General features: G+C 54.9%; 1 protein-coding gene across 2 annotated transcripts in view; it reads left to right on the forward strand.

Annotated features, from left to right (window-relative positions):
• The first annotated feature begins 1,061 nt into the window (after positions 1–1,061).
• FBLN2 (fibulin 2) overlaps positions 1,062–15,876 on the forward strand; it is a 100,582-nt gene continuing 85,767 nt past the window's right edge. For both annotated transcript variants that reach the window (XM_081064936.1, XM_081064937.1), the window contains exon 1: positions 1,062–1,136. The gene's annotated coding sequence lies outside the window, so the exon portion shown is untranslated. The remainder of the gene's footprint in view (positions 1,137–15,876) is intronic.

The following is a 15,876-nucleotide window of genomic DNA, read 5'->3' on the forward strand; positions in this document are numbered from 1 at the left end:
GGGTTCGGGCCAGTCCCCTTTTAACCTGGACTGCTCTGGTGCCAGAATGTTTGCCCTGGTCTGACAGCGCTGGATTTTGCTGTGTGGACTTTGGGGGGTGGGGTTTTTAGCCCCTGGTCAGGGGGAAGGGCCTGAGAGGTAGTCCCTTACCAACTGCCTGCTCCCCATGGGGCCTGTTACCAGGCACAGGCTCCTAGTTTGCCAAATAGGGTGAGTGGAAACCAGCTCCTGGGATGCCCTCCCTGCCTGGACTGTGGGGTCAGAGTCATGGTAACTAACGTTTTGAGCTTACAAGTTGCAGGGTGCTCACCTCCTGTTGGGCCCTATGCTGAGGGCAAGACATGGGATTCTCTATGTCTCCCCATCAACAGCCCAGAATTACCCCTTTCAGGAGATGCGAAGTCTGGGCTCAGAGTGGTCAAGGGCTTGGTTGAGGTCACACACTGGTCACAGGCAGATGTGTGGGCTGAGGAAAACGACAAAACTAGACTGTCGCAAAGCTGGCGGCTGGGAACCATGTGCCCGAGGACCTGCGCTAGCAGTGTCAAGTGCAGCCGGCTGGCCGAAGTGCTGGAGTCTCCAGGGCAGGAAGCGAGGCCCAGCTGAAGGCTGGGGCCAAGCTACGCCTGCTCTCTGACCCTTTCACATCGGCCTGCTTCTAGGCAGTGTTGTGCCCGGGCTCCTTAGACCTCCCAACGCGCTCAGAGTTCCTGAGCCCATTTTCCAGGTGGGGACACTGACGTCAAGGTTGGCTGGGGTGGTGGGGTCAAAGCACCCCCAGCTGAGGGCAGCTGTGCCAGATCTGGAAGTCAGAGTTTAGACTGGGCGGGGAAATGGGGGGGCAGGGAAGGGGTCGAGGTGCTTGGCGGACTCACAGCACTGCCACCTCTGGGCCTCGGGTTGCACATCTCCGCCTGGAGCGAGCGGCGCCCGGCCGCCCACTGCCCAGCCCGCACCCCTTCCCGGCCCAGTTCCCGCCCCGGAGGCGGAGGCAGGGGAAGGGGCCCGGAGAGGCTCAGGCCCGCCCCTCCGCGCCTCCGCCCCGCCCCGCGCCGCGCACAGCTCGGGGGCACGGGCTCCGACCGACGGGCCCCCGGACGGACGCCGTAGCGGACGGACGTGCGCGGCGCCCCGCGGTGAGTGCGCGCCGCCCCGGCCCGGCTCCCCTCCCCGTCCCGGCCGCCCAGCCCGCCGCTCCTGGCTCTGGGCGCTCGCACACCCCGACGGCTCGCGGCTCCACGGACGCGCGCCCCGCGCCCGGACCCCAGCCGCGGGGACGGCGCCCGAGCGCAGCGCGCGGTGCCCGTGGGACGGATGCGGTGCCTTAGGCTGGCGCCGTGTGGGGGGCTAGGGCTCCGCCGGCAGGCCCCCCCTCCAGGCCCCGCCACCGGGCTCCCCCTGCCCCAGCCTTGTCCCATTGCTTCACTACCGCCCCGCAGGTCGCGAGGCCCGGTCACCCCCCCCCCCCACTCCCCACCGTCCCTTCCCCGAGAGGGGAAGACTGGAACCCTAGGTAGGGAGGGCACCACGCCGCCTTCACACCAGCCACACTCACTGCCACACGCACGCACTCCGGTCGCCAGAAGTTCTGCACACGGCATGGGCGCGCGCGCTGCCGGCTCTGTCCCTCCGTTCCTTTGGTCTCTTGGTCCAGCCCTCAGAGCACCCCCCGCCCCCCCCCACACCACATCTCTCACACGTGTGCGTTCCTCACAGTTGGCCCTTTTGCGCACACACGCTCCATACACACGTGTCTTGCACACCAGTGTCTCCCAGCTATACGTGCCTCTTTATCATAGTTGTGTTTCTGTTAAACGCATGTGGGTCTCTAACACCCATGTCTGCCACAGATGTGTCTGTCACACACGCATGTCTCGCACTTGTCTCACACATGTCTCGCATACCTGGAGTCACAAACAGGCCCCTACACACCATGAATCTTGTACGGTCACATATGCTAACCACTTCATAGTCCCAGCCCCCCCACCTCTGTGGACACAGTCCCCCTCCTGGGGCTCTCCTGGGTGCGGTGGGAGTTGGGGTGGGGGGAGGCTTTTGGCTGAGGCTCCCTTAAGGTGGGACTTGGGTAGCTGTGGGGAGCCCCCGGAGCAGTGCTCAGCCCGCAGGGGTGAGGCAACTCTGCCAGCCTTCTCACTCCTTATCCTCCCCCTGCATCCTCTCCCCCTTCCCACTTTCCCAAGCAGGGGTGCCCTCCCCCCCACTTTGCTGTCATGAGGTCTTGCCCCACCTCAGCTTGTGGCGGCTTCTTGGATTAGTCCAAAACTGGTCTGAGCCTCCAGGTGTGGCCGTGTGGCAGGCCAGAAAAAGAAAAAAAAGGTTTGGGTACTGGTCATCATCTAGAGCCCCTTGGTAAGCAAGCCTTGATGGGCAGGGCTGGCTTGTGTTTGTGGCTGAGTGACTGGAACTCTGGACCTCTCCTTCCCCATGCTCGCGGGGGTGAAGACCCTCCCAGGAGGAAGGCAGGGACTGGGAACTGTTGCCCTCATTGCTCCCTCCATTTCCCACCCTCCCCTCCTGCATCCAGAGCTGTATGATCTGGGACTAGGCAGGGAATAGATGAAGTCAAAAAATCTTATTCCTGTCGTGCAAACCTGCCAGCCCTGGTTGTGGCTGGCCCTGCATGTTGTGTTTGGCTCTTAACCATGTTATTATTATTTTTAAAAATTTAATTAGCTGCCAGCATTTACAAATTGGCAGGTTTCACATAAAAGTCCGGACTTCCGTCTTCTCCTGAAAAATCACAAGGTCTGGCAGCTTGGGGTCCACATCCCTGGGAGATGTCCATTGCCTGGTACTGCCCTCCTGCTGCCACTGGGGGTGGGGCAGGAACACCATTTGGCCACAGTCCCCACCCAGCCTGCTTGCACATTCTTGGCTCCTGCCTGGCCTACATAGGCCTCTGTGTTGGTTGTGCCTGCTGTGTAGCCAGGGTTGTTTTTGCTGCATTGCCCACCCCAAAGTGGGTGTAGTTTAGTCCCCTCACCCATGGCTGGGGAAGCCTTGAAGGAGCCTCGTACCATTCAAGGTCTTAATCATCAGAGCACGGAGGGCACGCCAGGGGCCTGAAGCCAGGGCATCTCATGATGGAAGCAGGCACTTTTCTGCCTGGCTGTAGGAGACAGTGGTCTGGGGGCCCCATGGGAGGAGGGCAGTGATCTCCGAGCCAGGTTTCATCCATTGCTTTCCTTCCCAGATCTTGTCACTGATCCTGCAAGGTCACATTCTTACCCCCACTTGACAGATGGGGAAACAGGCTCAGAAAGGGTCTCCCAGCAAGCAGAGGGTATAGCTGGGATTTCAACCTGGGTTTTTCTGACCCTAAAGCCAAGCTCTTTGCCTCCCTCCCAACGTATCCATGAGAGGAAGTACTTGGTGTCATTGAGTCTGGGCAAATTCCCTGAGCCAGATCCACGCCTGATACACAGTAGGTGCTTAATAAATGCTTGTACAGAAGCTGAGGGAGATGAAGCCGCGTCTGGGCAGAGGTCAAGGTGGAGCTGAGTTCAGGGCCTAAGACAACGACTGAGTTTCCTTTGAATCGGCCTGAAAGCCCAGTGCAGTGCCCTACTCTGGTCTTGATGGCCAAGTGCACTGTGATCCCATGAGCACCAGGGTGGACACCTCTGAGAGTCTAGAGTTTGCATGGCCTCAGGGGCATTGTGGTGTGTCCTCTTGGACATCAGATTCAATGTTTGCCCTGCATTTGGGGGCTGTGGCTGTGAGCATTTTCCCCGTGAGCCCCTGGCAGTTCTTGTGGATGAGAGCCTTCACAAGGAGGGACTCAGGAAGAGGAGGGCTGGCTCACACTCTGATGGGTGGCAGGCGTGGCGCAGCCGCGCAGTTATTCTAAGCCCTAGTTCCCATGACTCTGCTTGCTCTTGTTTGCCGTGTGTGTGAGGATGAGTTCGCGGGAGCTAAGGCCCCTATGGTGTGTGGCCTCCTGAAGGTTTGTTGACTGACTGACTGAGGACAAGCCCTCTTAGTAGCACATGGCACTTGGGGATGGTGGGCAGTGCCCAGCCTCTTCCATGTACCTCCTGGAGGTTTACTTTCTGGCTTCGTGAACTCTCAGGGGCACCCCCCCACCACTGAAGGCCTTGCCCTGGCATGCAGTTCCGGCCTGTGACAGGACTCCTGGCGCTGCGCTCTGCCAGCCCACAACCTCCTCGAGGGTCAGCAGGGTTACTGCTGTCAGGCAGGAGCTGCTCCAGGAGCCTGGCTGTCCTGGGCCAAGGGTGGGAGTCACGTGTGGGGCCAGGCACGGTCTGAGCAGGGAGCTCATGGTGGGCGGCACAGATGCTGTCTTTCCTCCCATGCAGTTTACATTCTGGGGTGCGTTGGTCAACAAAGAAATGAATTTGTTAATTTCCCACAGGTGTAGATGCTGTAAAGGAGCTTTTAAGCCAGCAGGGCGACCAAATCTGGTGGGCAGGGGAGGTCCTTGTGAGGGGGGCATGTCTGAGCTGAGGTGGAGTGCTGAGGGAGAATGCCGGGCAGAGGGTACAGCCAGTGCAAAGGGCCTGAGAGGGGACCTTGCTTGGTATGTGTGAAGGAACAAAGTGAGGCGGCTGGAGCAGCTGGGGGACAGCAGGTGGGGGCAGGGGCACGGAGACTGAAAGGTGCTGCGAAGTTTTGAGCCAGGGAGCGATGACATCTGATTCATTTTAAGACACCCTCCCTAGCTTGCAAGATGAAGCTTTGTGCCCCTGTAGAGAGGATGTTGGCAGAAGTTCTGAGCTGCCTGATAACCATTCATCAGAGCAAGCCCTGTGCCAGGCCCTGTGCGGGGGGCAGTTCTCACCCATAAGAAGTTACAGGCAGATGGGGAACAGAGGCCTGTGAACAGACATTTGAGATCCAGGGCGACATGCCCTGGTTAAACAGATGCTGGCATAGCTTAATGATGAGACATTATGCAGCTGTGAAAAGTGAGGGTGCTCTCATGAAAAGGTCTTTAGGATCCACTAAGGGAAGAAAAGAGGGTGCTGAATGGTGTGGAAAGCATGCTACCACTGTGTAAAATAAGAAAGGTCAATTCCCCTGTGCTTGGAGGTGCGTAAATGAACGGAGGAGCCGTGGCTGTGCTGGGCACCTGTGGTTGCCGAGGACGTGGGGCCGGTCCGGGACAAGGGTGCAAGGCTAGGTGACACTTCCCATTGTGTGCCTGTTTATATTTTCTGGTTTTAGAACCAGGCTGCTGTATTGCCTGTTCAGAACATTACACTAAATTCAAAAGCAGCTGAGCAGTTGGTGAGTGACTGTTCATTTGTGAGTTGTAAGTAGAAGTGTTTAAGGATGGTTTTTAAATTCCCTGCTTTACTGACCTTGTGGTGAAGCAGGCTGACTTCTTCCTGGCTTGGTATACAGAAGTTTCCACTGTGATTAAAATTAGATGGTAACAAAGTTACTTTTTGCAAAGTATGGCAAGTGGACAAAAGAAAAATCTACCCTTTCTCTGTCCCCCTCTTCCTGTGGGTGTGTTTCCCCTGGTGATTTGACTGCTGGCTCTTCTTTGGGTGGGCACCACAGCACTTACCATTGTGTCCCGAGCCTGTGTCTGCAGTCTGCTGGCTGGGAGAATAGCCCCACACAGGTCCCAATCCCAGGGGGCCTAGAGCAGGGCGGCGGGTGGGGGAGTGGGGGGAGTCCCTGCTTTGGCGTCCTGCAAGCTTCAGACCCAGCTGGGCCACTCAGATTGTGGTCCCTTCGGGCCAGTGACACGCCCTGAGCCTCAGTGTCCTCGTTTTAAATGGGTGCCATAACCTGTATCTTACAGGTTTGTTGGAAGGAGGAAATGAGACCATTCATTCATTGAACAGATAGTTATTGAGCACACTGCATGCTGCTCACTGTTCCAACTGCTGGGGACGAAGCAGTGACCAAGGTGATGTCCTCTTCCCCCGCAGAGCTTGCTTTCCGGTGGGTGGGTGACAGAGATGGGAGACAGTGGGTGCTCACTGCAGTGTCCTCTGCTGGCTGTGCCTGCAGGAAGAGCAGACAGGCTGGTCTGGGGCTGGGAGTGGGGGTGGGGCTGTTCTGGGGGAGTGTTGGAGAAGCCAGTGGTGCAGACACTGGCTTCAGTGGAGAAGGCCAGGGGGCCGGCACAGCAAGTGCAAATCACGGGGAGCAGCTGGAGGACAGGACCTCTGTGAACAAGGAGGGTGCTCAGGGGTTTGGCTGGGTCTGGGGTTTGATTTTATTCTGGGTGTGATCAGGATTCAATCTGGGGAGGGGTGAGGACTGAATGAGATTTTAAAGCTCCCGCCCAGCCCCCGGCTGGGTGTGTGTGTGGAGGGGGAGCAGGCTGGGACCTACAGGACCCCAGGCCTTGGAGTGGGGAGTCGTGCCCTCCCTCCAGAAGGGTTTACAGCCCTGACCAGGAGTTGCTGGGAGCAGCCAGGGAAAGCCCCGTTAGTGGCTCCCTGGACACTCATACCAGGGATGTGTGACCAAGGCCTTGGGTTTTCTCTCTCACACACAGTGCTGGCGGTGGCCCCTAGTGTGGTCCCTCCCAGGGCCGTCCTGAGGGCTCCAGGGACCTTCACAGGAGGTTCAGAAGTGCTTTAGTGAGGGCTGTCCCGGAGGAGAGCCCAGAGGCCCTGGCAGCCGGGAGTCCTGGAGGTCCTGGAGGTGGTCAGCAGGGAGGGCTTCCTGGAGGAAGTGCTACTGGCATTGTGATAAGAAGGTAGCGGGTGAGGGAGATGGAGGGATAGGAGAAAACTCAGCTTCTCTCAGAGAGGTGGGTTGGAGGGGAGCTAGGAGGAGGAAGAACTGGAGTTGGGAGCCAGGTATGTTCACCTCTAGGTCCTGCCCTGGGTGGGCTGCCCCTTGATTGCAGGGTACTGCTGGCACGCACACACCACTAATTCACCTACTCTGGGCTGGTCCCCTCCCAGGTCAAGCCATGGGTCATTTGTACCATTGTCCTCACAGTTATTGGAATTTGGAAACATTGCAAAACTGCCTCTGCCTTCTCATATATGGAGATTGTTCCAATCAAAGTACTTGTTTGGGGAAAGGTTATTTCCTTCCTCGAGGGTAGGGAGTCTGGCTTTTTGTGGGGGGCTGTATTGTAGGCCAGAGTGACCCCACCCGAGTTACAGTGCTGGAGAGGAAGTAGTGCTGCCTGCCTGCCAGGGCTGGGGCTGGGGGACCTAACAGGCAACGCCTGGCCAAGACAATGGCGGGCAGTGAACCCCCATGTGCTCGGGGACTGGGGTGGCTGCTTGCAGGCATAGGAGACCTTGGCCTCAGGTAGGCCCTGCCGGTGTCAGGCCAGTTCACCTCCTAGGTCCTCAGTTTCCTCATCTGGGGGTTGGGGACAACCCTACTGGTTCTGCTGTCATTTGGTCCCCACGAATGGCCTGGAATGTGGGAAGAGGGCTCTGAAGTGTGGAGTGACAGTGGGTGAGGGCCCAGCTGGTGTGTGGGAAGCACAGGGGCCACTGGTGTGTTTGCATGGCCAGAGTCACATGATCCTGGATAATGAGGGTTTTCTTTCCCAGGTTCAGCTTTTCCATCTGTAAAAGGGGCCTACTGGTAGTGCCCACCGAGTAGGGTTGGTGTGAAGACTGCGAAGGCCCAAGTGTGGCTTTGGCAAGCGTATGGTGCTTAGTTAATACACGGTACTAGGTTCTATTGAAAGCCATGGTGACATCTCCTGGGACTTTTGTCTGTTTCTGATCATTGAGGCCCTTGCCTGCGTCAGAGGCAGCCCTAGGCTCTGAGGTGGGGACGCACAGTCCTAGGCTTTGATTGATAAGCCTCCCAGATTCTTCTTTCCTCCCCATCCCAGCGCTAAATGCCCAGCCCTGTATTTGGTCACCAAGTGAGCTTTAGGTGATCCAGAAAATTCTGTTCTTAGAATCTCACAACGAAAACACAGCATTAAAAATCATTCTGGTAGAGAATTCTTGGGCCCCTCGGGACACCTCCCCAGCTCCCCATGAGTCTGTGGCCTATAGTCAGAGTAATAGAGAGCCAAGGACGGTTTTGAGCAGGAGAGTGTGGCCTACTGGGGAATGCCCCGGACCGGCAGAGGAGAGGCAGGACAGGGACACCTGAGGATGAGGACCGGCTCAGGAAACCGTGACACATGCAGACCCTCAAAGGCACAACCACACTATACCCTCTGTGACCCCTGCCTATCTCCACCCCCTCAAATCACTGCTGGTCACTTTGTCAGCTTTCCTGGTCCTCGCTGCCCGAGTAGCTCAGTGCTGCGCATCTGTTTCCTTGTAGATCTTCAGAGCAGATTAATTCTGCCCCTTTGTCTGTGGGGCACCCCAAGGTCCCTTGCTGCTGTGGTCTGATTGCAGGGCTGATAGAGGCAGGCCCCAGAGGAGCTTTTGCTGTTTCTTGGGAAGAATCCAGTGGGTGTTGGCTTCCTCTTCTGATAAAGCAGCTATTAGCATGATCACATCTGTTGCCCTACCTCCCAGGCCTTTACATTATGCTGAATGTATTTTAAAAAATCCTTCCCCTGATTTACTTACACTTCTTTTAAAAGGAGTCCTTTTACCACAGCTGTAGATAGGAATCAGGATCACTTGCCCTGAATCAGCAATACCCTTTAAAATAAAGGTAAGAGCTACAAAGCAGGTGAATCCTTGCCACCTTCTGTTCCTGCCCAGCCTTGAGCCCGCGGGTCCTGCCCTTTCTCTGTTGAAGAGGAAGGTTGGTGTGTATCAGGGAGGTGCTTAGGCACCGGGAGTTTTCTGTGATTGTGATTGGGTAAAAGAGAATGTGGAGGGGTCATTCCTTATCATGGGGCCTGGCCTGAGCTCTGACCTCACTGTGTGTCCTTACCTCTAGCCCCACCTGGAAAGGCCCCTTGGGCTGGTTGTCACATACCTCCCATCTTCTCAGGACCATTTCCGCTTTCTGCACCCTCCTTGGCATGTTTCCTGCTGGGCTGGGCCTGGAGAGAAGGCTGAAGCCCCTCCAGCCAGAATGTCTTCTCCAAAACTAAGACCCTGGTTCTCAGGTAGTGGCTGGTGCCCATTGTCATGCAGGCACTGGGGCTGTCCCCTATGCTCCCCAGCTCCGCACCCTTCCTGCTACCTGTGCAGAGCCCTGGAGGTGAAGGCGACTTAGCCAGGGGCAATCCTGCAGCTGGGGTCCATGCCAGGGGCAGCAGGTTGGCTGGGGCATAGGACCAGGGCTCCAGCTGTGCAGGAGAGGGCGGTGCTGGCTGGCAAGGTGAGGCTGGGCCCAGTGCGTGGAGGAGGTGGGGAGCTAGGCCTGGCCAGACGGGAAAGTGCCTTGTAAACTCAATTGCTAAGCCCAGGTGAGCGGAGTTCATAAATATTACTTTCCATGGGCGGTACCTATAACACCCGCAGTGGTGGCTCTTGGCCCTTAATTAACTGCAGGACCATGTGAGGGAAGTTTGCTCCAGTCCCCTCACCCTCCCTCTGCAACTTGTTTTCTTGAACTGAGTTTATGTTTTCATGAGAGCAAGAAACTCGTTTAATGGACTGCTGGGGATGGGAAGGCTGTGATATTAGCTGTCTGTTCCGGACATGTACCCACCATGACCCCAAGGCCAGCTGTGCCTGACCCATTTATACCCCGAGAGTGGCGGTGGTTCCTGGGCGTAGGGTGAGAGGAGCGGCCCTTCCTCGCCTGTGGCGCGGCAGCCCGTCCATGGCCTGGACCCCAGCCCTCACAGTGGTTCCCCTGCGTCCTCAGGGAAGGACAAGAGATGTGGGGTCCCGGGGAAGCTGGAGCTGGGGACTCTAGTGCCACCGGCCTGCCTCACACCCTCCTTCCTTGGTCTCTGCTTTTCTCTCTGAGCCTGATTGATTCTCCCAAAATGATTTAAATGTGCCCACCCTAAGCTTAGAGGTCTCCTGGCTCATATAGTTTCTTTTTGCCTGTCGCGCTCCCACCCCCTCCATCCGAATCCCAGGCCTTGTGAGGCTAAAAGGAGGACAGATGAGGTAAGAGCTTCTGTGTAAGGGTGGGTGTGCCCCAGGTTACTGTGTATGGCTCCCCGCGTACTCGCTAGGTGGCTTCAGGCAAGTTTTTCTCCATGTATGAAGGTCCTTTGGGGATGAGTGTTGGTGGCACTCCCATTTATAACTCACCGCGCGTTCGGTGTCAGCCCTGTGCTGCGGCCACACAAATTAATTGATCCACCCATTTCTACCTAGGCACCAAAGCTTTCTTGAGTGTCCCCATGGGCGTGCCCCTGGGTCAGGGCTAGGCAGGAGAGCAGGACCTCTGTGTCAGGAGTCACAGGCCAGTCCGGGAGACCAGCAGGCAGACACATCAGTCAGCGTGAGGTGTTACCTTGAGGTGGAGGCAGGAGCCTGGCAGCCTCCGCCCCTGATGGGCATCTGGTGTCTAGAGGAACTCTGAAACGCAGCCGGCAGCAGAGTCCGCCTGTCCAGGGCTGTCTGCACTGAGGCCAACAGACGTGGTGCTGGAGGAGCGCATGGGCTCCGGTAGAGCTGTGAATGAGGGCGGCCAGGGATGTGTCCAGGGAGCAGGAAGCAAGTCATGGAGGGACCCAGGAGGCAGCGTGGTCCAGGCAAAGGGGAGTGGTCAGGGGCAGTGGGGGCCGTGACCCATCAGCTGGGGCTGGAGAAGGGGCGGAGAGTTTGGCCCAGTGCTTGTGTGTGCATGCGTGCGCGTGCGTGCTCCCACCACTACACAGACTGACACACTCACAGATGCTCACATGCACACGCTTTTACATATACACACTTAGAGTTCACATGCACAGCGTGCTCACACAGCATACCCATGTCTGACACACCCATGTGCACACCTACGCCTTACCGTGCACACAGATGCCTTCACACTCCCAGACTCATTCTCTCTCTCTCTCTCTCTCTCTCTCTCTCTCTGACTCAGAAGTACCTGCATCTCTTATAGAAAAGACTCTGGTCTTTAAGCTTCCCTTGAAAAAAACCTCTTGCATCAAAAGGAGGAGGAGAAAAGAAAGCAGGAGAATGTCTGCTTGAGCTTAGAGATGGGTGAGAACCTGGTCCCGGCCGCTGGACTGTGCTCGCTTCCCGGGAGCAGTTCCGTTCCTGCTGGTTTCTCAGCATAGGTAGACTCTGCACTGTACTCCTGGACTCAACTTCAGGGGCTGAAGAAGGGGTGAAAGGGGCCGAGCCAAGGTTTGGGAGGTTCTGGAGGATGGGTGGACCCCAAAGCTTATCTCCCCCTGGCCTGCCGCAGCCCCTGAAATCCCACCTTTGTGTTCTCTCCGGGACACAGTAAATCCCCCCCAAAAGCCCATTTATTCTCTGGGAGGGGAGAGGGGTGAACCTTTCTCCGTGCCTGCTCAGCAGGGAGCACCCCCACAGGAGCCTAGTACATAGTCCTCTGCCAGAAGAAGATTACTTTTCTCGGATTTTAAATCACAAAAGTTGAATTTGATTGAATATCTTTGTTTCTAACATCTAGTGAGATGATCACAGAATTTTTCTTTTAGTGAATTGCATTGATGTTTTAATATTGAACTACCCTTGCATTCCTGAGGTAACCCTACTTGGGCACAGTATATTGTTATCCCTGTAATATGCTGCTGGATTCAATTTTCTGATATTTTATTTAAGACCTGGCAGCTAGATTCATAAGTGAAACTGGCCTATACTTCTCCCTTCTTGTAGTATCCATGTCTGCTTTTGATATCAGGATTTTCCTAGTCTTATAAAATGAGAGGAGGCCCTGGAGCAATTTTTTTCAACAGGATAGAAATTGTTGTCAGCTCTGACTGTTACCGTGTCTTGGGCTAGCCTCTGATTTTTAATTGAATCCCACAGCACCCTGGGAGGAGAAGCACCATCCGTGTTTCTCATTTAGCATACTGGAGGATGAGGCCCAGAGAGCCAGAGTGTCTGATCTGTGGTCATACTGTGGAAGGCGGATCCGCTGAGCTGTGAATGAGGCCAGTCTGGCTCCAGGGCTTGTGCTTTTTGTGCTGTTCATTGTGGTGCAGAATTGTCTGAGAGGCTGGCCTGTGGGAGAGCACTGGCCTTGTTCTGGGTTTTTCCAGGGGGGCTGGGAAGACCACTGACTGAGTGTCGAGAATGTTTGTAGCTTCACTCAACCCCCTGCTGGCCCACCTACCTATGTGCTCATGCACCATTCTTGTCCACGGAGCCCATCACCTGCCCAGTTACCCAGCCGTCCCTCAGCCATTCATCCCCATGCTGGTGCACCCCCCAGCTTAGCCCACCTTGCCATCCATGTGTCCTCCATCTCCTCACCCATCTCTCCACCCACTCTCCTGCTCATCCATCAGACATTTATCCATATGCTTGTTACTCATCCATCCATTGAGCCGCCTTCCCATCCGTCTTCCATCTGCCATCCATTCACCCACCCATTTATCCATGATCCAGTCACCATTCATCTGTTCACCCATCCATGTCTTCGTCAACTATACATCCACGTACCACTTCATTTACCCTTCTACTAATTCATCTTCTCACCCACCTGTCCTCCATCTGCTACCTATCTGTCAACCATCATCCATCCCATCCCATCCCATCCATCTCTCCCTTCCTTCCATCCACTTACCCTTCCAGCCTTCCATCCATCCATCCACCCATCCATCCATTCCATCTATCCATTTACTCCTTCCTCCCTTCCTCCCTCCCTTCCTTCCTTCGTTCCTTCTTTCCTTCCTTCCTTCCTTCCTTCCTTCCTTCCTTCCTTCCTTCCTTCTTTCCATTTATCTACTCACCCTTCCAGCCTTTCATCTATCCATCCATCCATCTGTCCACTCACCATCCATCGTATCCATCCATTGCATAAACCCGTTCATTCACCCACCTGCCCTTCCTTCCATCCATCCATTGGCCATCCACCCACCCATTCATCCAGCTACCCATCCTTGTGGCTTGGCCTTACAGTAGGGGGTGGAATTTAGGTGTGCAGAGATTTAGAATGAAGGGCATCCTGAATTGGGATAATGATATAAACAAAGATAAGGGGTCAAAAACTTCCTTCCCGTTTAGCAGGAATTGGATATGTGGAGGGCAGCAGAGGGAAATGGGTTAGGAAAGATACATGGGGGCAGGACAGTGAAGGACTTTGAATGTCACTCTTAGGAATTTTCACTTTATCCTTGGGCCAGGGATCTTCCACCGGGGCCCACGAGTCATCTCCAGGGATTCTGTGTACCTTTAAAATGGTACACAGCTGTTTTTGTTACGTGTCCATATATCTGTTAAGACTCTTGCTCACAAGTGACAGAAAATTTGGTCCAAGTTAGCTTAAGCAAAATGAGTTTGTGTGATTGCAAAGTTTAGTTCTTTTAATTTCTTCAGGCATGGTTGGATCCAGGTGCTCAACAGCTATCACCATGACTCTCTTTTTCCCACCTATTGACTTTTCTTTTTTTTTTTTTTTTGAGTTTGCTCCAGCCTCAGACAGTCTCCACCTGACAACAAGATGGCTTCAGGGATCCTCAGTGATATATCATCTGGTGTCTGATACAGTGTGAAAGAGAGAGGCCGTTTGCCCAGGGACCCCCCCTGAATTGGTTCTCATGCACTCAGATGGGCTCAGTGTTCCTCGCTGAGTTAGGCGGCGTTGTGGGAGGAATGAGGAGACTGAATGGAGGACCGGGAGTTGTGTGGACCTCAGAATGAAATCTCGGGGCTGCTTAGGAGGAGCGTGGACATATGGTGGTGGTCAGAGCATACCCTGTAGCTACTCTCGTCATGTCACGTTCGTGTTTTCCTTCTGTGGGTGTCTTCAGTCCCTTCTTGAGGGGGTTAGATTATCCCTCGTAGCTTTTCTCAGGCTCTCAAAGGGACCAGAGGTGAAAAAGAAGCATTCAGGGTTTTGGGTGGAGCTGGGAGATGAGATGAGAAGTGCCCAGTGGCAGGACTGTGGACAAACTGGATGGAGAATACCTCAGGATTTCACAGAGACAGGGCGAGGTCGAGGGTGTGACGCCCTTGCGTCTGGGGCTGGGTGGGGGGCATGGGGACGCCAGGTGGGGGAGAGCAGTGAGCTCAGCCTTGGCTGCTGCTACAGCCATTTCTCATCACTCCACCCTAGGAGTGTTTCCTCTTTCCAAAGTCGTGAATTGAGGGGAAGGAAAATATCAGCTCATTCCTGGTGCCAGAGGCAACATTTTCTTTTCCCAAAGGTTGATTGTAAGTCATGGACATTCATCTTTGTAATTTTTCACCTGCTTGTGTTGCTAATGAGATTAGTGATTATATATGCAGGGTCAGCTCTCACCCAGGGTTTAAGGAGCTTTTTATTCATCTCTCTCTTTTTTTTTTTTTTTTTTTTTTTAAGGGAGGAGAGGGAAAAACCTGGCTATTCCAATTGAAGGGTGACTTTTCCCAGTGTTTTCATGAGCTTACCCATTGAAGGTCCACAGGTGCCAATGAGCATTTGCGCATATGGGGCCCCAGGCACCCTCTTTGTTCTACCTGGGACCCCACTGCTTTCCAGTACCTTGTACCCAGTGTTTGCTGAGACCCAGTGTCCTTTGTGCTCAGGGCCCAGCTCCTCCCTCTTCCTTGGAGACCTCAGGCTACCCTGCCTGTGCCTTCTGCCTTGCCCGTCTTTCCCCAGGCCTGACCTGCTCAGGCCCTTCCACCCGAAAGGACCCAGGCCCCTCCCCAAAGCCCCTGCCCTGTATGTAGCTCACCCTTCACGGCCTGACTTGACTTTTTGCAAAGGATGGCATCGGTTATTCAAACTTTTGCCCACAGGGAACTGAAGGAAAATTTGACTTTAAAGACAGAAGCCAAACTCGATCACTTTTCTTTTGATAATTTGTGACTATTTTTCATCTCCCTCTCCTCCTCTCCATTTCTTCTGCCAAAACCATCTCTGGCCTTTGTTTCCTTTTTCTAGACTACTGTAATTGGCTCTTTTTTTTCTGTAAGTAGTCTCTTTTATTGTGAGAAAGCATGCTTACAAAAAGTACATAAAAGCATACAAGCCCTCGCGTCACCCCCACCTGGAAGAATTGGGAGGACCTCAGCCCCGCCCCTCAGATCCTCTGTTCTCAACCTGCCTCTCTCTGCCAGACATTTACAGTTACCACTCGGCGTGGCTTTCTGGTTCTGCCTCCTGCCTTTGTGTTCCCTAAGTGATACTGTTTAGGTTTTACTTGGCTTTGTGTTTTATATGACTGGAATCTTCCTCAGACTTCTTGAGAGGGGTGTCTCAGTCCCTTCTTGAGTTCCCACTGTGCTGTGGCCTAGCGGTGCCCCACCACTCTGCTGGAACAACGTCTGCTAAATTTCCTGGGTACTTTGCTGAGGTCTGGGGTACTGGAAATGGGTAACTGCTCTTATTGCTGTTTCTAGCTTCTCTCCTGCCTTGATTTTCTTGTCCCCTCACCTACTTTTTCTCCTCCTGCTCCTCCCCTCACGTCCTGCCCCTCTCTTCCTGGTTCCCTGGTGCCAGTGACAATGTGTCAAGCTGCTTCTTGCTTCAGGGTCTTTGCCTGTGCTGCTCCCTCCACTGGATTTCATTTTCCAGATCTTTGCCAGCCACCACATTTCTTCCAGACAAGGTTCAGCTGAAGTGTCCTCTCCTCGGTGAGGCCTGCTCTGACGGTCTCTCCAGAGGGGTGCCCCTGTCCCTGTTCTTCACAGGGCCGACGTTGTCTTTTTGATTTGTTCTTGTCTCTTCCTTCCCCTGGAATGTTGGCCACATGCGGATCGGACCTTTGTTGGTCTTGTTGACCGACACCCCAGTACCAGTGATAGGACCTTTGTTGGTCTTGTTGACCGACACCCCAGTACCAGTGATAGGAGCTGGGAGGCTCGCAGGTGTCCAGTGGACGTGGACAGACTGACGGACTCCCCGGGCCGGACACTGGGGCTCAGATCCCCGCCGCCTTTCACTGGTGCTGTG

Source organism: Rhinolophus hipposideros (genome assembly GCF_964194185.1).
Source record: "Rhinolophus hipposideros genome assembly, chromosome: 2".
NCBI lineage: Eukaryota > Metazoa > Chordata > Mammalia > Chiroptera > Rhinolophidae > Rhinolophus > Rhinolophus hipposideros.